This window comes from Pan troglodytes, chromosome 5 (assembly GCF_028858775.2).
Source record: "Pan troglodytes isolate AG18354 chromosome 5, NHGRI_mPanTro3-v2.0_pri, whole genome shotgun sequence".
NCBI classification, from domain to species: Eukaryota; Metazoa; Chordata; class Mammalia; order Primates; family Hominidae; genus Pan; species Pan troglodytes.
In genome coordinates, this window is record NC_072403.2 from 80,629,381 (window position 1) to 80,651,061 (window position 21,681).

General features: G+C 33.3%; 1 protein-coding gene and 1 pseudogene across 4 annotated transcripts in view; one reads left to right on the forward strand and one right to left on the reverse strand.

Annotated features, from left to right (window-relative positions):
- ADGRB3 (adhesion G protein-coupled receptor B3) overlaps positions 1-21,681 on the forward strand; it is a 753,008-nt gene that overhangs the window by 21,022 nt on the left and 710,305 nt on the right. The window lies entirely within an intron of this gene.
- Positions 7,959-8,076, reverse strand: LOC112209547 (small nucleolar RNA U3; annotated as a pseudogene).

The window sequence follows — 21,681 nt, forward strand, 5'->3', positions numbered from 1 at the left end:
ACAAATAATGCAGAAGTGGGAAGTTCTCTTAATTCAGGTTTTTAAAGTAATCTAAAACGTTGTTTTAGACTGCCCATAGAAAATGAAGTATAATGACTTCAATTTTATTCAATTCCAGTTTTACTCATCTGTAGATGAAGATCAGAAATATAATGAGTTACTTTATAACAGGCTTCCACTCTTACATCAGTCAGACAAGCAGCCTGAAAATAAACACATCCTTTCTGTCCTTGTGTTTCCTGGGAAAGTCAATAATTAGCATTAAAGGAAAATGAGTACAAATGAAGATTTATCAAAAAATTTCCCCAAGTGCTAAAAACAAAAATGGTCTGGGAGATACTGTAGTTTTACAGAACTATTTGTTTTCTGTGGGGGGCAAAGGCTATATATAAATAAGCCTAGGTCTCAGTGCCATGTTATGTAATTAAGAATTAAATGTATTAGTCTTTAAAGAATGCAAATGAGGTAAATTTTACATCAGTAAAAATTTTTAAACAGACGAAAATATGGAAACGTGTTAATAGAGCTTCAAAATTTTATGCTGTGTTTTTGAATCAGTCTTGAAAAGACTACAGATTGGTGTCTGTCCTCCTCTGCAGGTGATAGGTGGGACTATTTCAGAGGACAAATGTGATCAAGCAGCTGGCCATGGTTTTGTTCTGATGGGATTACTCAGCAAATTTAGTAGATAAACTAAACATTTTCCTATTACTTTCTACTTAAAATACTTACTCAACTTGTAAAGAGTTTTATCAAACCTTAGACTTTGTAAACACTTTTAAAAACACTCAGTTTTGTGCCTTTGAACAAGTGTAGCAAAATTAATAGGTGAAACTATATGCAAATTTTTATAGATCTTTGCTTAATTCAGGTAATATCAGCCTAATATATTTATTTTGATTAATTTTGTATTTGGTTAATTAAACACAACTGGCATTGCACAACTTAACCCCAAATGTATAAACTTTTCTGTTAACCTGGCATCTATGGGAAATGGCTATTTTAGTAATCTGTTAATGGAAATTTACCATCTGTAGTAGATATTTTGAGAATTCAAATGGAACAAACAACAGACTACTAAGCCCATACTTTGTATTTATTTATTTGTGTATTTCATAATCACAATACTAATGAATTATTCCTGTGTGTCAGATAAAATTTTAAATATTTACTCATTCATTCTTCCTAAGAGCCCCATGAGATAGCTATTATTATTACTTTTGTTTTCTGGATGAAAAGACTGAGACACAGAAAAGTTAAGTGACTTGCATAGTATCACATTGAGAAGAGGCAGAGCTGAATTCAAGTTCATTCTCTGAGCCCTTACACTATAACACCACTCTGTAAAGATACATATAACACAATATTAGTTAAAAACTCAAAAAGAACTTAGCTTATCCCATGTTTTGTAACTATAGGATGGTTTCAAATAGAAAAATATATGTATTTTAAATCCTGCAAAGTACATCTCCAGATATGCTTAGTGGCCTCTGTCTGGTAATATTTCTTCCACCTAGTGTTTTCCAAGCTATAGCCTGCATGTATCCTCACTAATAAAAGGACTTTCTTCTTTAACCAAGCCCATCGCTCAAAGAATTCTGCAATCTCATCTCTCCCAGGAAACCTCCAAGTGATAAAAAATGGAGTATTGATTTCGACCTGCTGTGAGACATGCAAAGTTTACTTTTTACTCACTAATACAAAGTTTTTTGGATTGCTACATTTCAAATTAGTATACATATTTATTTAGATGTAAGTTTAGCCTATGTTTAACATTTTGTTTTAGAAAAATTTAAATGTCTTAGGTTACAGGGGCATAGATGGTAAAGGCTTTGCTGTTTAATTACCTTGAACTTTACTTAGCACCATATTAACACAACGAGCTGCTTAATCTTTTCTGTAATTATGATTATAGAAGATCAAAATAAAACTAGAATTACAATTATCTTTTAATGATTTTAAGTTGGTAAGATGTCATTTCTATTAGACAAAAATAATTTATAGTTAGATTAAGCATCTCTAGTACCAGAAGATACAGGATACCTATAAAAGAAAGAGAGGTGAAAAGTTCATTCCCTGGCTTAGAGAATATTTTATTTAATTTTTGTCTTTAAAATAATTTTCATAAGTTCTTTTGTAACTCTCAACTTTTATTTACCTGAGAACCAAAAATAAATATCCTATTAGAAAAAAATAAATCCTGATCCATTCTAACTAAAATAATTTTTTTGTGGTATTTTCTTAATTGTGGTAACACTCAATTACTGAAAATCAAGCTGATGCAATTTTTTTTAATGATAAGTGATTCAATGTTTTGGGGATGTGACAGTTTCCTCAGAGGAACTAATCAAAACAAAATTATTTTTCTTGATAAAAAACAGCTACTTCATTTTTTCTAAAAAAAAAAGACAATTCAGAGAACTTATGTAGGTCATTGTCAGTAAAAAAATAGGAAGGAGAAAATATAACAAAATTAATTATCTGTAAAGTACATAAGATGATTTAAAGTTTCCTTTTTTTCTTATTTATTTTGTTTTCTTGAATTTATTTCATATTTATATATGCGAAGAAAACATATTTCCCCATAAATATATTTAGAATGACTTTTATTGATTTTTTAATGTAATTTGTAACTATTACATTTATATTACAACACTAATATATATCCTGTCATCTCTAATATGAATTATTTTTATATGTTATCTTTTTAAAAGTTGTATTTAAATTACTCCAGAATTCTTATATCATGCGAATTATGTGAAAGGACTTTAGGTACACGATTAAAAATATTCTAGCATTTGCATAATTTAACAGATTAAGAAGAAGAATTTAGAAAACCATTCTAGGGCAATTTACTTGTTTTGAACATCTGGTTAACAGCTGGAGTAATGAAACTTAACACAGCAGTAACCATCTTTTACACTGATCCTCCATGCACACACAACTGCTAGGAAGGATTAACTACTATTAATTCTTGCTTTCTTTTGCCATAGTGATTTTCCTTGAAAAACAAATTGAGAATCCTTTACTGTAGAATAGCTGAAATTTATATGCATAATATGAATATCACTGATTAAAACCATACTTCAATTTAATATAAATGTGACAAAGAAAGCTGGTTCTTGAAGTTAATACAGATAATTATGATAGAATGTCCTTGAAATTCGTATAAGCACATTTTAGGCAATAAACAATATTATAGTAATAGCCGATGTCATATTCAGCAGAAATTAATGTTGAGTTGACTAGATAAAGACTAGGCTCACAACTTTTCAGATGTTTAATATATTTTTTAGATTATATATTTTATAATATATTTTATATAATAAGTACAGTATGAAAATATATTTTAATATTATGTGTTTTTACCTTTTTTAGTGAATCTTTTTTATGTATCACTTCCTTTTTTTTCATTTAGTATGTTGATACTTTGGGATACTTTCAATGGAAGGTGTTAAATGAGCCTGCATTCTCAGATCGCAGGGAAAAAGTTACTTTTCTAATTTAATTTTAAAAATGAATAATCATTATACATACAATTACCATGTGTAGGCCATACCAGAAGTTAATGATGTGAATTCTCCTTTCAAGGTACAAATCATTCAGAGCCACTCAAATTGATATTCCATCCTTTTAAAATTTTACTTCCATATATCCAAATTTCTAGGTATATTGTAGGCTTATGTAATGGAATGACGATAAAGATAAGATTGAAACACTTGTAAAGTAAACCATGATGGACTTCTTTTAAAATGTCTCATCTCTAGCTAAATGCTTCAATTACATAGCAAGGGATGTTGTTTTATAATTACTCTTACACAGTAATTCCAATTTTTAAGATCTTATCAACAAATAGGATTGAGTTTTGCCATAAGTTTCTTGTCTTCAGCAAAACGTTAATTTAACTCATGCTATGTTACAATAGTTGTGGATGGCAGGCATGTACACAATTTATATGAAATAAGCTGGATAAATGGCTGTCAGAAAATCATGATTCTTAGTGTTTTCCTTCTTCTTAGTCTAAAATCATTTTGCAAAAATTATGTATTTGTATGTATTTATTTATAAGTATATAATTACTAACATATATAAAGCACCACAGTGAAGTAGTATACTATGAGTTCAATGATTTTATATACAAAAAAATGTTTTTTGGACCTTAATTTTTCAAGAAGTGCCTCTAGGTATAGTATTACATGAGATAGTAATGGCAAACAGGATTTATTTGTATATTATATTATTAGCCTTCAAGTCAGAGCCACTGAATATAAATAGGGAATATATTTAATAAATACCCAAAATGAGAAGATTATTTAAGATTTTTGCCATTATTGGGAAGAAACAAACATTATAGGTGGCCAAAAAAATACATATATATGTATATATCTATATATAAAAATATGTGTATACATATATATATATATAGTTATGGCCTATGGCTATTTGGATTTAGATTGGCAGGAATATAATTTGAGTGAAAGAAACAGCTTTAAATAAAGCTAAATAAATAAATACAGGCTAGGCGCTTTTGATTTTAATCTAATGGTAGTGGGGGAACTTCAGAAGGAATTTGTGATCAGGGTGGAGGGAGACAGGCAAATAGTTATCATGAAGGAGGTAGAGGTTGCGTGAAATTTAAGCTAGCAAAATTAGACTATCTGGGAAGGGGAATAGGGAACCAGATGCCTTAATGGGACCACGATGAGGCTTCTGCAGTAATCCAAAAATAAATTGATTACAACAGAAGTAATTGAAAAACGATGAAAAGCAGTGTGATCAGTTTGAGACATTTAAAGTGGCAAGGGGTCATAAATTTTTTAAACAAAGTACCAGAAGGAAATAAAAGGCTTCACTTTTGATGATTGTGATATTGGCACAAGTCAGGAATTTGCAAAGGGGAGCTGGTTCAACTTGAGCCAAGTATGGTGCAGAAATGATGAGTGTGAGGTTTTGGCAGATAATTAAATTGGCAATGTCCTGTGTAAAAACAAATAGAGTTTGATATTATAGCTCTGTCACTTAATGGCTATGGATTTACCACATAACAAATTAACAAATCTGAGCAGCTTAGAATGGTCCTTTTCATGTAATTTTAGTGCTTACTAATTTTGGGGAAAATATGAAACCATTGGAGAGGGGAGTCTAAGTTAATTTTCAAGAGGTAAATTTATTTTACATTATCAATAAGAAAAATAATCTAAGATAAAGAGAGAATTTAAGTGAAGTTCCCAGGATCGGGTGAGATTTTGGGTATTATTCCAGAGTAGTCAAATATTGAAAAGAAAAATCAGAATTCTGAGGCTTAAGTAAGGAATATTTGGTGAATAATTAAAGCTGTGGTCACAGGTCATGCGTTTTAGAAGTTGTATTAAAAATTATAAAAAAATTTCTTTCAATATCTGTTAAACAATTGCTTTAGGAGTCTGAGTTAAAGATAAAAGTTGTATTCTAGTGTCCGTACACAAAAGTGATAAATGAGTATATCTCAAAACAGTATTAGAATATAAAATTCATCTGCTATAGAAACTTTAGAACACAATGTATCATCTATAAAAATATTATTTGTAGCTTTAAAAATCAATTATGCATATATGTTAATGTTATCCCCAGAGAATCATGATAATAGTATTTAGTGCCTTTCTTTATTGACTCTATTTGACAAATTAACTACAAAACCACTATTTTAGAACTACTCACTTCTGAGGAAAATGGGAAGACAAAAAAAATTAACTCCCAAGGTTTCCAGAATTGCTATTATTTATATTATATAGTATAAGTTTTTTTCTGATATTATATAAACTTTTTGGTTAAATAGATAATAACTTTCTAGTAAACCCATTACGTCAGCTTTCAACAATGTTATATGGAAGTCAGCTTTCAACAATATTATATGGAAAAGTAAATTGAAATACATAAGATAAACATTTAAACAACTTTTATTTTATTTTGACTTACCTCTGTTATTTCAATTCATTTTCCTAAAGTTTCATAAATAAATACAAAGAAGACTACATTTTGAGTAAGAAGTTTCATTGCATTTGTAAACAATAAATTATAGTTTGTGTTCATCATAGAATTTTTAGTACTCTGCTCCATTAGACCCATTTTGAAAAGTTGTTGGAAGTGTTTCCTGATTTTTGAATCAGGCTTTCATTTAGATTTTAAAAATGCATGATTTACTAAATTTGCATAATAAATCATGTAAAATACCAAATTATATTCTAGTACTTGAAAAATATTTATATTTTATTAATTATTTTTGGAGTTTAAACTTGTGATTAATAGGATAAAAATATACATTTGAATTTATGCAACCAATTTTGTACCTTTTTAAATTGTGTATATTTGCTTAGATCTGCCATTACTATCCATGTGTGTTTTGCCCATAGAAGGCAATGCATTGTAGAACTTCAGGGTTAATATGAAAGAAACATTTTGCTTTAAAGAATTGCCTGCTTCAATTTTTGCCTTCATTCCTTAGAAGCCATGAATAGAAACTTTTGAAGCTTTGAATAGAAATAATTTTAAAGTGGCAGAAATTCTACAACTATCAATGAGCAAGTTGCCTTGATTTCATCATGACTTAAATATGAAAAGCCGAAGAGAGCATTTGGCTTTCTACTGTTTCTTCTTCATCTAGAAACTTCGTTATTAAATATGTGAAAGTCAAATATGATTCAAGTATTTTAGCATGCTACACATTGTGATCTTTAGAGTTACATTATCTATAAATTACAAGTAGCCCAACTAAAACATCTGCAGTGTGGTATTTTTGTGCAATTTAATTTTCACTAAAAGCATGAGAGTCAATAGGAAAGTCACCATCAGCAAAATTGAATACAGAAATTTCATTCATGGGATAAAAGGAATATTTTAAAATGAGTCGAATATGCTGAATGATATTTGTCCTTTTTAAAATGATAAGTGTTCTCATTTGTCTTAATTTACTTTTATTTCTCATAGCATCCTACATTTTTAGAATGTAATAAATAATTTTAAGCACATTTTTTATGGTAACATCATTACTGAAAGCTGATGTACCCTCATTCTCAAATACCGATTTTTTTTTAGTAGTATGAAAATGTTTGAGATGTGTTTGATATTATATTTAGGATAAAATATTGTTATAGATTGAATGTTTTTGCCATCCTTCAAATTCATATGTTGAAATCCTAATTCTAATGTGATGATATTTGGAGCTGGGGACTTTGGGTCACAATTAGTTCATGAGAATGGAACTTTCGTGAATGAGATTATTGCCCTTACAAGAAGAGGTCAAAGAACTCGCAAGTTCTCTTTCTGCCATGTGAGTCATAAAGAAGTCAATGGCTAAGAACATGGAAGAGGGTCCTCACCAGAACCTGACTATGCTGACAACCTGATCTCAGACTTCTGGCTCCCAGAACTATGAGAAATACATTTCCTTTGTTTATCAGCCACCAAGGCTATTGTGCTCTGTTACACCTGCCCAAACTGACTAAGACAGATACCTCTGAATCCTACTATTTTTATGCTCTTCTGGCCTATATAAGAAAGTTGTGCAGAGAGTTAAGCGTGCCCAGGGATTCACAGTGGTAGAATGATGATTTGAACCCAGGCTGTCTCCAGAGCCTTCACCACTGTACTTTACTGCCTCCAAATATTTGTCTGAAATATTGCATAAGGGAGGGTGAAGGGGGCTTTTGGAGGGAAGTGAGCACAAGGAGAGTGTGGCTGACAGTGAGTGGACTGCAGCAGCTTCCATCAGAGTTTAGTCTTATACACATTCTTACTCAATCTTTGGGTGGGAGCTCATCTCTCAGTTTTTGGTGTTCATGTACCGTGTATGTAATTGGATTCAATTCTTTAAGTCACGAGATCTCTCCCCTCCCACCTTCACCAGGCTTCACCTTCAGCCTTCTTTACTGGCCAAGATACTTTAGGGAATGCTGTCCTTCTTGAAAGGTGAAGAGTGAAGGACCACTCTTTATCATCACTTCTCATTTCATGGTATTTTGTAGGTTCTCGGTGCTCTACACGTTCAGAGAAACTTCTCTAGTAACAAACTATAGAAATGATCCCTGAAAGTATAGTCTTGGTATTTTGTAGTTTCTGTAGTTTGTGTTTTGGGGTCATGGTATTTTCATTTCTTTGCTGTAAATGGATAGTTTTTCTTTCTCTTTATATTTGTTTTGTTGTGCCAATTGGGTTTCAAGTGTTGGAAGAAAAGATAAAAAAGATGCTAGTTCTTTGAAGTATTTAATTGGAGTCCAAAATATATTCCTCAAAATAATTTTATCTAAATTAACATTATCGGACCTTAGGTATTTTGGTATAACTTGAATATCTCTGGAGGAAAACAACAACAACAATAACAGTGCCTATTGCACAGAGCTCTGTTGGGGTTTAGTGGAGCTGACCAACATATGCAAAGTGTTTAGACAAGTACCACATACCATGATAGTTACACGATAATGTTAAACTATCATGAACATCATCATTGCTAATTGGGGCTTAATTTTTCTAATATTAAATATGTTTTTGCTTGGATATCTCTTTAAATTCTTCAAATTAATAACTCTATAAATACTTTATTCTGAATATACTAATTAGGGAAATAAAATATTTCCAATAATTTATACTTATGATTTGGATTATAAGTTAATACCTTTGTATTCATGTACAGAGCTCTTATGTTAAATACTATAGTAATATAAATGTATATCACATAAACATCCTATATTAGTGTCTAATTTTTGTAATCCCAAGATTAGCAGTGCAGTATGATCTCTTAGAAGTTTATCTAACATCAAATGATAAATAAACATAATATTTGGTTTTATATAGTGACATTTAACTATTTTGGTGTGCATTCCAGTTGGAATATATTCATGGGATTTATTTACCTCTGACCTTAGGCGAGACACTTCCTTTCTTTGAGTGTCATGTTCTTCATTAATAAATATCTCATAGACAAGATCTCGAATCACAAACTAGCAGACCTGAGTCTACCTGAAGAAACATTTTGATGTATTAGCTCAGTGTTTAAGGCATGTTTGAAACTGAAATGCTTTCAGTCAGGGCATGGTGTCACTAGTTCCTTCAGTCTCTGCCACTCAGAATTAGCTCATATGTAGCCACTTCATACATTTATGCTAGGTGTGTGACCACGGAAGGAATTTGAGATTTTGGCTCTTAACCTATATCTCTATGTTCTCTTCCACCATTAAAGTTGTCTATTCATGTGACTGTTCCCATTTAGAAGAGAGTTGAACAAATGGGTCCTTTTTCAATCCACTTGTCCCTATCATTACCCTTTTTGATGGATACCTGTAATTGTCCTAGTCCCCTCAGAAGAAATGCTTTCTTCTGTTCTGTTGACACGCAAGTTAGTCATAGGTCCCAGAGAATAACATTGTGGTTTTTGTAAATGCTCGTTGTAAAGTCTATCAAGATATTTTGAGAAAAATTTTATTCTTAATTTCTCTGAAATTAAGAATTATAAATAAAGTAGCAAATTAAAATTCTACCTTATAGTCTCATTTTTGTCATTAACTATTTTTATTTCTTCTTAGAATAATTTTTGAAAACGTATTAATGTCATAACTAGAACTTATTTTGAATTTAATAAATGTAGTTGGATGACTTACCCTAAAAAAAGAAATGATAAATGACCTTGATAAGAAATACATGGAATTTTAGTGGCCAATGATTGAGATAATGGGATAATTTAAAGGAAAGTGTTTTGTACTCTCTGAAAAAAAAGTATCATATCCAAATTAATGTGGTTATTTTTAGTTCTCTACAAATATGAAGTTGACCCACTATTCTTAGTATTAATAATACTACTTGGAAAATTGTAGTTGTCATTCAGTAGTTGTAATGGATTACTGTATAGTCAAACTGCATTATAAACCATGCCAGAATATAGAGAATTATATTATATATAGAATATAGAGCTGGTACTTTTTTAAACTTTAGGGGAAAATGTAATGTAACTTTTATAAAATATAAGGATAAAACTGGTATCATTGGCTAAGTTCAACTTATAATCATAATTGTAGAATGATTAGAAACACTCCCATTACTTAAAAGGAAGGAACTTGTAAGATTTACAAGTGATTATTTGCTCATAGTGCAATTCAGCTAGAAATTTAATATTACAGATTTAAGCAAAACCATCAAAGCTACCTGGTGGTTTCACAGTTCTACTAAACCTGGATGTGCATGCTAAAATGCTAATTCATAGGTCTTCTCCTGCTTAGTGTCTATAGTTCTGTGTCTTCTCTTTAACCTAATATTATAATCTTGAAAGAAATTTTAGGAATGATTCCAGTCTGAATTTATATCCGTAGAACCTGAGAAAGTCAAACAATTTTTAGAATTAATATGTGTTTCAGATATATATTTACATCAGTATAATAAATAGTTCATTCATAAGAACAAAATTTCATAACTAACTTTCTTCCAGGAAAACAGAAATTGCTGAGACTCCAAGGTTTTTTTATACCTAGGATCCCAAGCTGAATGTTGTTATTTTTGCCATATTCTATTTGTCAAAATAACTATTATAACAAGGCCAGCCCAGATTCAAGAGTCAGTGAAACGGAGCTGTAAAATTTTCTTGCCATGTTTTCAATTAACTATATCATGTGATATACTTTGGCCACTGGTACACTGAAAAATGTGTGCGACTAGGGCTAGTGTTCTGGAAAATAAGAGACCACAGGAGAGAGGCCCCACATTTAGAACAATCCCAGCTACACTGAACAATTCCAGCCATACCAGCCTTGGACCTACATATATGACCATCCAGCCCTAGCAGAACATCCTGGGGATCAGAACCACCGAGCCAAGCCACATAACCTTGTGAAACTATAAATGTTGATTGTTTTAAGCTACTAAGTACTATGTAGTATAAGCTAACTGATGATAATCCCCTTTCCTGCAAGTTAGAGAACAGGAAGTTACCATGTAGAATATTGGTTCAAAACTGTGTAGCAGCTGCTAGAGCCAAAAAACTGAAGCCTCATGCTAAATCTTTTCATAAGCATCAGTAGTGGAATGATCCCTCAAAGGACAAAATGCTTTCATGGCCATCTTTATTGCAGAAAAAACATCTCTCTTTCAAATCTTGTATAACAGTGTCTAATAAGCTGAAACTAAATCACATCCGGAACCCTACTGACAGGGAAGTCTGCAAAATGTAGATTTTAGCCCTTCAAAATTGACAGCACAGGAATTCATATTAGGAAGCTATAATAGACAGTGAGCTCCAATCCATCATATCTGCTATAATCAGCACAAGTTCTTTTTCCTTTGGTAATTGTATTCATTTTTATGGATTTTGAGGATATAATTTCCTATCAGTTTAATGAAGAAATATGTCAAAACTCATATTCATAGTTTTTTAGATATAGGAAATAATTTATTTTCAAATTGCGAACTAATTAACTTGTATGCCAAGAAAGATGGTGTTCATTCTCTAGGACCAGAGTTCCCTGTAATTTTCTTAAGTTTGGAATGGTGGGAAAGGCTCTTCTTTCCAGTCTTCATCCTCATCGCCTGCTAGCTTACTGTTACCGTTTTTTAATGCTTTAAGGCCCATATATAAGCTATTACCCTTACTAGAACCCCGAGTTTCTTTTTTCTCTACCTCCAAAGTATAATTAACACATACCCATCTTTCACTTCTTACCCTAAGTATCACTTTCTGGAAGAGACTTCTCCGGACTCCCCCAAAGTTGATCAGGTTCTCTTGTTACAATAAGGAAAACTTTATAAAGTAATCATCCCGTAGCATTGTATATTTCTTCCTGTGGTCTGGTGAATAAGAGATGGCTAAATTAATTTTAGGATGGGAACACCTAACAAAGGAGCTAGCACTGGGAAAATATTTGTGAATGTATGTATGTATTTATTTTTATAATTTTTAAAAAAATGTGTGAGCGCATGGTAGGTGTATATATTTATGGGATTTATGGAATACATGAGATGTTTCCACAGGCATGCAATGTGAAATAAGGACGTCATGGAGAATGAGGCATCCATCCCCTCAAGCATTTATCCTTTGAGGTACAAACAATTCAATTACACTCTTAGTTTTTTAAAAATGTACAATTAAATTATTATTGACTACAATTACCCTGTTGTGCTATTTTATAGCACAACATTTGTTCTATTTCTTATTCATTTGTTCTATTTCTTTTGTACTCATTAGCCATCCGCATCTACCCCTCAATCCCCCACTACCCTTCCCTGCCTCTGGTAACCATCCTTTTACTCTCTGTGTCCGTGAGTTCAATTGTTTTGATTTTTAGATCCCACAAATAAGTGAGAACATGCCATGTTTGTCTTTCTGTGCTGAGCTTATTTCACATAACATAATGATCTCCAGTCTCACCCACGTTGTTGTAAATGACAGGATCCCAGTTTTTTATGGATGAATAATACTCCATTGTGTGCGTGTGTGTGTGTGTGTGTGTGTATACCAAATTTTCTTTATCCATTCATTTTTTTGATGGCCACTTAGGTTGCTTCCAAATCTTAGCTATTATAAACAGTCCTGCAACAAACATAGGAGTGCTGATATCTCTTCAATGTATTGATTTCCTTTCTTTTGGGTATATACCCAGCAGTGAATATGGTAGCTCAATTTTTAGATTTTTACAGAATATCCAAACTGTTGTCCATAGTGGTTTTACAAACTTACATTCCCACCCACAGTGTATGAGACTTCCATTTCCTCCACATCCTTGCTAGCTGTTGTTATTGTCTCTTTTTGATATAAGCCATTTTAACTGGGGTGAGATTATATCTCATTGTAGTTTTGATTTGCATTTATCTGATGATCAGTGATGTTGAGCACATTTTAGTATGCCTGTTTACCATTTGTGTTCTTTCTTTTGAGAAATGTCTATTCAAATCTTTTGCCCATTTTTGATTGGGTTATTGGATTTTTTTCTTATATAGTTGTTTGAGTTCCTTATATATTCTGGTTATTAATCCCTTGTCAGATGGGTAGTTTGTAAATATCTTCTCCCATTCTGTGAATTGTCTCTTTACTTCATTGATTGTATCCTTTGATGTGCAGAAGCTTTTTCAACTGGATGTGAGCCCATTTATTTTGCCTTGGTTGCCTGTGCTTGTAGGGTCTTGCTCAAGAAACTTTTCGCTCAGACCAGTGGCCACAAGATTTTCCCCAGTGTTTTCTTGTAGTAGTTTCATAGTTTGAGGTCTTAGATTTAAGTCTTTAATTCATTTTGATTTGATTTTTATACTTGATGAGAGACAGGGATCTAGTGTTGTTCTTCTGCATATGGATATCCAGTTTTCCCAGTACCATTTTTTGAAGAGACTGTCTTTTTTCTCCAATGGATGTTTTTGGCAACTTTGTTGAAAATGAGTTCAGTATAGGTGTGTGGGTTCTCTCTTCTGTTCCATGAGTCTATGTTTCTGTTTTTTATGCCAGTACCATGCTGTTTTGGTGACTATAGCCCTGTAGCATAATTTGAAGTCAGGTAATGTGATTCTTCCAGTTTTGTTCTTTTTGCTTAGGATAGCTTTAGCTTTTCTGGGTCTTTTGTGGTTCCATACAAATTTTTGGATCTTTTTTCTATTTCTGTAAAGAATGTCATTGGTATTTTGATAGGGATTTCATTGAATCTGTGGATTTCTTTGAGTAGTATGGACATTTTAACAATATTGATTCCTTCCATCCATTAACATTGAATATTTTTCAGTTTTTTTGGTGTCCTCTTTAATTTCTTTCATCAATATTTTATAGTTTTCTTTATGGAGATCTTTCACTTCCTTGGTTATGTTAATTCCTAAGTATTTAATTTGTTGTGTGGTTATTGTAAATGGGATTACTTTTTAAATTTATTTTTCAGATTGTTCACTGTCAGTATGTAAAAATGCTACTAAATTTTGTATGTTGATTTTGTATCCTGCATCTTTACTGAATCTTTATCAGTTCTAATTGTTTTCTGGGGGAATCTAGGTTTTCCTAAATATAAGATTATATCATCTGTAAACATGGATAATTTGACTTCTCCCTTTCCAATTTGGATGTCCTGTGTTTCTTTCTCTTGTCGGATTGCTCTAGGTAGGACTTCTAATACTATGTTGAATAACAGTGGTGACAGTGGGCAACCTTGTTGTTTTCCAAGTCTTAGGGGAAAGGCTTTCAGTTTTTCCCCATTCAATATGATACTAGCTGTGGGTCTGTCATATATCACCTTTACTGTGTTAAGGCATATTCCTTCTATCTCAAGTTTTCTGAGGGTTTTTATCATGAAGGGATTTCGAACTTTATCAAACGCTTCTTTCAGCATCAATTAAAATGATCATATGGCTTTTATCTTTTATTTTCTTGTTATGATGTATCATATTGAGTGATTTGCATATGTTGAATCATCTTTCTGTCCCAGGAATAAATCCCACTTAGTCATGATGAATGTTCTTTTTAATGTATTGTTGAATTTGATTTGCTAAGATTTTGTTGAGGATTTTTCCATCAATAGTCATCAGAGATATTGGCCTGTAGGTTTTTGTTTTGTTTTGTTTTGATGCGTCTTTGTCTGGTTTTGGCATTAGGGTAATACTGGCCACATAGAATAAGTTTGAAAGTATTTCCTCCTCCTCTCTTGTTCAGAATAGTTTGAGTAGGATTGGTATTAGGTCTTCTTTAAATATATGGTAGAATTCAGAAGTAAAGCCATGAGTCCCAGGATTTTCTTTACTGGGAGGTTTTTAATAATTGCTTTGATCTTGTTGTTTATTATTGGTCTGTTCAGGTATTGGATTTCTTTCTTGTTCAATCTTGGTAGGTTGTATGCATCTAGGAATTTGCCATTTATTCTAAATTTCCCAATTTATAGTCATTTAGTTGCTCATAGTAGTCACTAATGATCTTTTGAATTTCTGCAGTATCAATTATAATGTCTTTTTTCATCTTTGATTTTATTTATCTGAATCTTCTCTCTTTTTTTTTTCTTAGTCTGGCTAAAAGTTTGTCAATTTGTTTAACTTTCCAAAAATCCAACTTTATGTTTGCTTGATCTTTTGTATTACTTTCTTCATTTCAATTCCATTTGTTTCTGATCTGATCTTTATTATTTCTTTTCTTCTACTAATTTTTGGTTTGGTTTGCTCTTACTTTTCTGATTCTTTTTTTAATGCATCACTAACCGGTTTATTTGATGTTTTTCTTCTTTTTTGATGTATGCACTTGTAGCTGTAACTTTCCCTCTGAGTACTGCTTTTGCTGTATCTCATTGGTTTTTATATGTTATGTTTCCACTAACATTTGTTTCAAGAAATTTTTACTGAGAAAATATTTAATAAAATTTAACTTAATGAATGGATAAGGCCCTTTTATATTCCAAGAAATATCTTCATATTTACCTTTGGTAGCAAAGATCACAGGGCTGCCTGGTATACAGGAGTGTGCAATATCTGGGTTGAGCTTACCTTGAAATGAGATTACTGTCTACTGCAGAGTTTGATAGTTAAGATTATGTGTCAAGTTGGCTAGTACATGGTACCCAGGTTTTGGTCAAACACTAGTCTAGATGTTGCTGGGAAGGTATTTTTTAAATGTAATTAATATTTAAGTTAGTAGACTTTCATTAAAGCAGATTACTCTCCATAATATGGGTAGGCATCATCCAGTCAGTTGAAGCCTTCTGAGAAAAGACTAAGGTCTCCTCGCAAAGAAGGACTTCTGCTTCCAGATTGTCTTTGAACCGGAGCTGCAATATCAACTCTTCCCTGCATCTTCAGACTGCAGGAATGCCCTGCAGATTTTACACTTGCTAGCCTCCACAATTATGTGAGCCAAAATTCCTTAAACTGAATCTCTCTCTCTCTCTCTCTCTCCCTCTCTCTCTCTCTCTCTCTCAGTAGGTGTGTGTGTATACATATGTGTTTGTTTGCATCTGTCTGTGTGTATGTTTGTGTGTGTATGTTAGGTGCAATAATAATTAAATGACAATAACGATTAAAGTCACCTTCAAGGGTTCGAATGGGTATAAAAATAACTGAAAATAAGTAGCGATTCTTATCCTTGGCAGATAAGTTCCCTCATTTCCCTTTCTGACTAATAGACAGCATAGAAGGAAGTGAGGGAAGTAACCTACCAAGTTCAAGAATCTTTATTTACTACTAGTTATTTACTTCTCATACAAACCCTGGGAAGTAAGTTTAATTACTATTGCCATTTAACAGGAGAAAAACTCACTCCCAGAAAAGATAATATGTACAGCAGTGTGTGGTATGAAGCAATGCTGAAAACTCAGTGTTATCAGTCTCCATAACGTCTGTTATTCTCAGATTATTTTGCTACCTGCTGTTTGTGAGAGGAATTGTTTGACTATCCTTGTATTAGCTAGAAAGAGAGAGCAGTGTGTTCCTGAAATAAAAGAGACTCTGGAAACTGGAAGAGGGCAAAAGATAAAACCTTAACATGTTATTGGAAACCTACATAATTGTCACTGGGGTTTTACTAGCAATCTTTATCCTGCTACTTCCCTTAATTTCAGAGATGATAAAACAATTTCCCTGGCTTTTTTTTAAGGGCTTTTTTCCAGACCCTTATTTTTTGTTACCCATTAGTGAACTTGGGAAGGTTTTTATTTCTAAATTTATTGCCTAATTCTCCTGAAGCAGGTTTCACATTTGGATATTTCATTAAGATTGTCCTAGGACAAATCTTTGTCCTTCAAATGCAGAGGGAATAGGAACTATTTACTTCCTATTCTGCTATCTCCATGTGCCTTTGAGTGAGAACAATTACTGGAAGAGTTGCCAAAATTATAGTACCCTCGGGGAAAGGAAATTTAAAATAATTAGATTTCTTATACTATAAAATAAGGGACAGCCTTCAAAGTCCAAAGCCAAAGTCATTTCTAAAGATCTCTATTATTTAGAAGTTCCCTGGAAAGCATCTCACACCTATTTTTAGAATCATAGGATATGATGACCTTAAGACACTATACTAGAGGCAATTTATCTGAGGCTGTCTGAGTGGTTGGCATCTTATACAGTTAGAGAGAGAAAGGATTTTCTGATGTTAATAGTGTGCTTTCTTTGATTGATTTTTGTTTGGAATGCTGTCAAAATATTTTAGGTAAAAACATGAATTAGTTGCAATGTAACATGATTTTAAAAGCTAAAAAAATTTTAGACGGCATGAAACATTGTAAGACAATAGAAGGGAATTTTTTTGCCACAAATAGTGATAAAAATATTATACATTAAAAATGCAACCACTTTTACACAAACATGCATAAATAAATATACTAGATGTCACAGGGGAAATTCAAATGAAAATCTTATTTTTCTATTTTTGAGATGTTTACCATTTATTAGGCGTGACAAAGCAAATACAAAGGAAATGTTAGAAGAACTAGAATTTAATCACAGCTTGAAAGAGCTATAAGTACGGTACTACTCTTGGTTTATCATGCAAAGGGAAAATCGATTTCAAGTCCAGGTGACCTATGAGCTATACCTTGAAGGACATTTTGTATTTCAACATGTTTAGATGTGCCGAAACTCTTCCAGAAAGAGGTGCAGTCTATAGAGATGCAAAGAACAAAAGAAAGAAGAGAACGACATTCATTTGAAGCCAACACAAAAGTAGTAGCTGAAATAATTTTTCCAGAGTGCCACAAGCAGTTAAGTAAAAGAGGCAAAATTTAATTCAAAGTGTTTCTAGCTCCAAATCCTATGTTTTTCTAAAACTGTATTGGGAGAGCAGAGGAACATACTCAGGGTTCATAGGTTCTACCTGGAGTATAGGGTGTGGATCAGTGTAAAATATAAGATAGGGAAGTTAAAGATTATGTTTTGGACCCTGGTTCAGGGGATGTCCTTATTGTGTCTAACTGATGTGTTTCAGGCTCTTCCTTCAATATGTATTGCAAATAGTGAGATTTATTACACAGTCCTAACATTGATGCAGTTTAGTTGCTTGTGGATGGTGTTGTCAGGAAAAAAGGTAATATTTTCTTCTGAACTCATGGTTAGAAAGGGCAGGAGAAGCTGGAAGTAAGATATCCTCCATCCTCCTTAGACATATTTACATCACCTCTTCCAGGTTTGCATATTGCTTACAATCAATACAGAGAAGAGAAAACAAAGGAAATATGTGATAAGTTGATAAATTACTGCTACAAAATTTAAATTCTGGCCCTAAAGCAATGACAAAATAGAACATAGTGAAATAAGTACACAAAAGATTTAAAACTGGGGATACAGAAGATCCAAAGCAAGGAGAAAAAAGGAAATTATCATAACTGGACTTAAAATTCAAAAAAATGGTATTTAGAACTAAGAAATTAATTTGAGTGAAATTAATGTTAGAATAAAAATAAAATTGAAATCAACATGAAGGAAGAGGCTAAAGCATGCATATATGATTGAAAGAGCAAGACAACTCACAGGAAAAGCTAAAAATCAAGTAGAAGCAAGATTTTGACTAGAAAGAAGCAGCACGAGTGAATGGATGGAAATGAAAAAAAGATCTACAGAGATATCCACTGCAAGAGGAGTTTTCATCGCCAGGGCATCAGCTTCTCCAGTTACCTTCCCCTGTAAGTGGGACCACAGGCCTTCCTGTGGAAGAGCCCTCAGTGACTAAGCAGCATACTCTGCTTTTCTCATTTCTCCCTAGTGGCGAAGCTTCAGACAAGGTCTTCAGTCATTCTCTTATTTGGAAACTTCTCCCAATCATCAAAACCCCAAATGAGTAGAAATTGAAGGATCCCTTTTTATGAAACCACTGCTACTCTAATCTTTTTATTCTTGTATTTTTCTAATTACATATATCACTATTTACCTCCATTTTGTCTTTCACTTACAATACTATTTGCTTTTCTTTGCCTCATTTTAACATTTGGATAAAAAATTATTTGTATGTATTTACAAAAAGTGCTTCAACTTAAATAGTACTGTTCTTTAAAAGAGAGAATGAGGCCTGGCGTGGTGGCTCACGCTTGTAATCCCAGCACTTTGGGAGGCTGTGACGGGCGGATCACGAGGTCAGGAGATGGAGGCCATCCTGGCTAACATCGCTAAACCCCGTCTCCACTAAAAGTACAAAATATTAGCTGGGCGTGGTGGCGCGTGCCTGTAATCCCGCTACTCAGGAGGCTAAGGCGAGATAATGGCTTGAACCAGGGAGTGGGAGGTTGCAGTGAGCCCAGGTCGCACCACTGCACTCCAGCCTGGCGACAGAGAGAGACTCCGTCTCAAAAAAAAAAAAAAAAAAAAGAGAAAAGAAAAGAGAGAGAGAGAATGAAGTTGACTTCAAAAATTTGGTTGTTTGTTTCTTAAACGAAAGCCTGCCATTTTTGTGGATGGTATTATCGTTCTAGAATGCTAATGCAATAACGACATCGCAATGAAGCTAATTCATAGCCAGAGAACTGCTGTTTAAGCGACTACCTATGTTGTGAATCTCTTTCAAGCTACATTTTTATGCACTTTGCTTTTGTTTCCTAATATTTCTATGGTCTTGCATTTCCAGCTAGACTGTGTAATCCCCTAGGACAGGGACAGTATATTTTATGTCCTTCATAGTTCTTTGTACAGTGCTGAGTAAAATGACTTTTTAATGAATGTGTGGTGAATTAATGATACAGTTCTTATGTGCATATAACAGGACTCATGTGGCACCTCTAAGTTACCAAGGGTTTCAAGTTAACCTGCAGTTAAACGAAAGTGACTAGCTTCTTGAAAAAAATAAGCTTTTTCTAAATTCTAATAGTCCCTAATCAAATTTGCAAAACAGACAAGCAAAAAATAAAAAAATAAAAAATAAATAAAACACAGTTACTCAGGAGCCAGTCATTTCAGAATATTGTTTATTCAATTGCATTTTGCTGATTTATTCCAGAAATCTTAAATAATTCCTGTGTAGTGCACATCTTTTCATTTTGACAGAGATATACATAAAGAGTAAGGGCTCCATACATTACTATTTGGCAAGAATACGTACTATATTGGCGAGTTTCCGTTGTTTATTTTATTCAGATGTTTGTATTTCTTAAAAGGCTTACATGGAATATTGTGTGTATTATGTAAAACTGAAAGTTCATTCTTTATTCTGCATATGGTTTTCTTTTCCTAACTAGTAAAAGATGTACTGTCCTCAGTGCATTTATACTGGCTCTGGTTCAATGCAAATCTTTGATAACTTAGTTTTCTTAAGAGTTATTTTAAGTTCTTTACTTCTTGTCACTGCAGACTCTAGCTTAGAATATGCTTCTTGGGATCTCACTACTTTGCCATTATACAGTCTTTCTTTCCCCCAACTTGAATGTTTCAATGGATCATTCAAAATTTATTAATAAATAGGATCATAGGAATTTTTTTCTTTTTTTTCTTTCTTTCTTTCTTTTTTTTTTTACAGGTCTCACTCTGTTGTTCAAGCTGGAATGCAGTGGCATGATTTCAGCTCACTGCAACCTCTGCCTCCTAGGGTCAAGGGATTCTTTCACCTCTGCCTCCTGAGTAGCTGGGACGACAGGCCCGCGCAAACACACTGGGCGAATTTTTGTGTTTTTTGGCAGAGAAGGAGTTTCGCCATGTTGGTCAGGCTGGTCTGAAACTCCTGATCTCGTGATCCAACACACTGGGCTAATTTTTGTAATTTTTCATAGAGAGGGAGTTTCACCATGTTGGCCAGGCTGATCTTGAACTTCTGACCTCAAGTGATCTACTGGTGAAAGTGAGGAATTTTTAAAGGACTTTCAAGTAATGATCAAGTGGGTGCTACTTGAAAAAGACATCCAAATTTTCTTCATTTACTTTATTCATGAATTTTTTTTAATTTGATGAGATATCACCCTGTAAAAATAACCATCTTGATAATCCATTCATTAATAAAACCTTAGAAAGTGCCACATTTCTTTAGATTATGTTAAGTCAAAAGACAGGCCAAAGTATCTGTGCTCTCTAATTATCTTTGGTCTTTATTTTCTTCACCAATTTAAAATACACTTTCAGGGCCTGGGTACCGTGGCTCATGCTTATAATCCCAGCTCTTTGAGAGGCCAAGGCAGGCTGATCACTTAAGGCCAGGAGTTCGAAACCAGCCTGGCCAACATGGCGAAACCCCATCTCTACTAAAATACGAAACTTAGCTGGGCTTGCTAATTTTGGTGTGCATCTGTAGTCCCACCTACTCGGAAGTCTGGAGGCAGGAGAATCTTTTGAACCCGGGAGGTGGAGGTTGCAGTGAGCCGAGATCACTGCAGATCACACCTGGGTAACAGAGCGAGACTCTGTCTCAAATAAATAAATGAATGAATAAATAAAGCACTAGGCCAGCGTTTCCATAAGACAACATATGCCCATGGCCTGCAGCATCTGCAGCCTTATCTATCAGTATTAATGAATCCATCCATTTAAAACCTCAGTCTATACTGACCACAGTGGCTTTGGTAAAAACAGGAAGGTCAACATTATTTTCAAGTGAGGAAAAATAAACAACAATCAACCTGAGGAGGCATAGCCTTCTCCATTTATCACAAGTCCCACCCTTCCTGGAAAGTATGATGCATAGACCTTGTCCACCCCTTCAGCCCCTATAAACTGTTGAGCTTGTGATCCTTGCTTTAGAACATATAAAAGACAGGTGGATAGAATGAAAAACTGTGAGGGGTAATAGCTGACTTCATTCAGAATATGGGT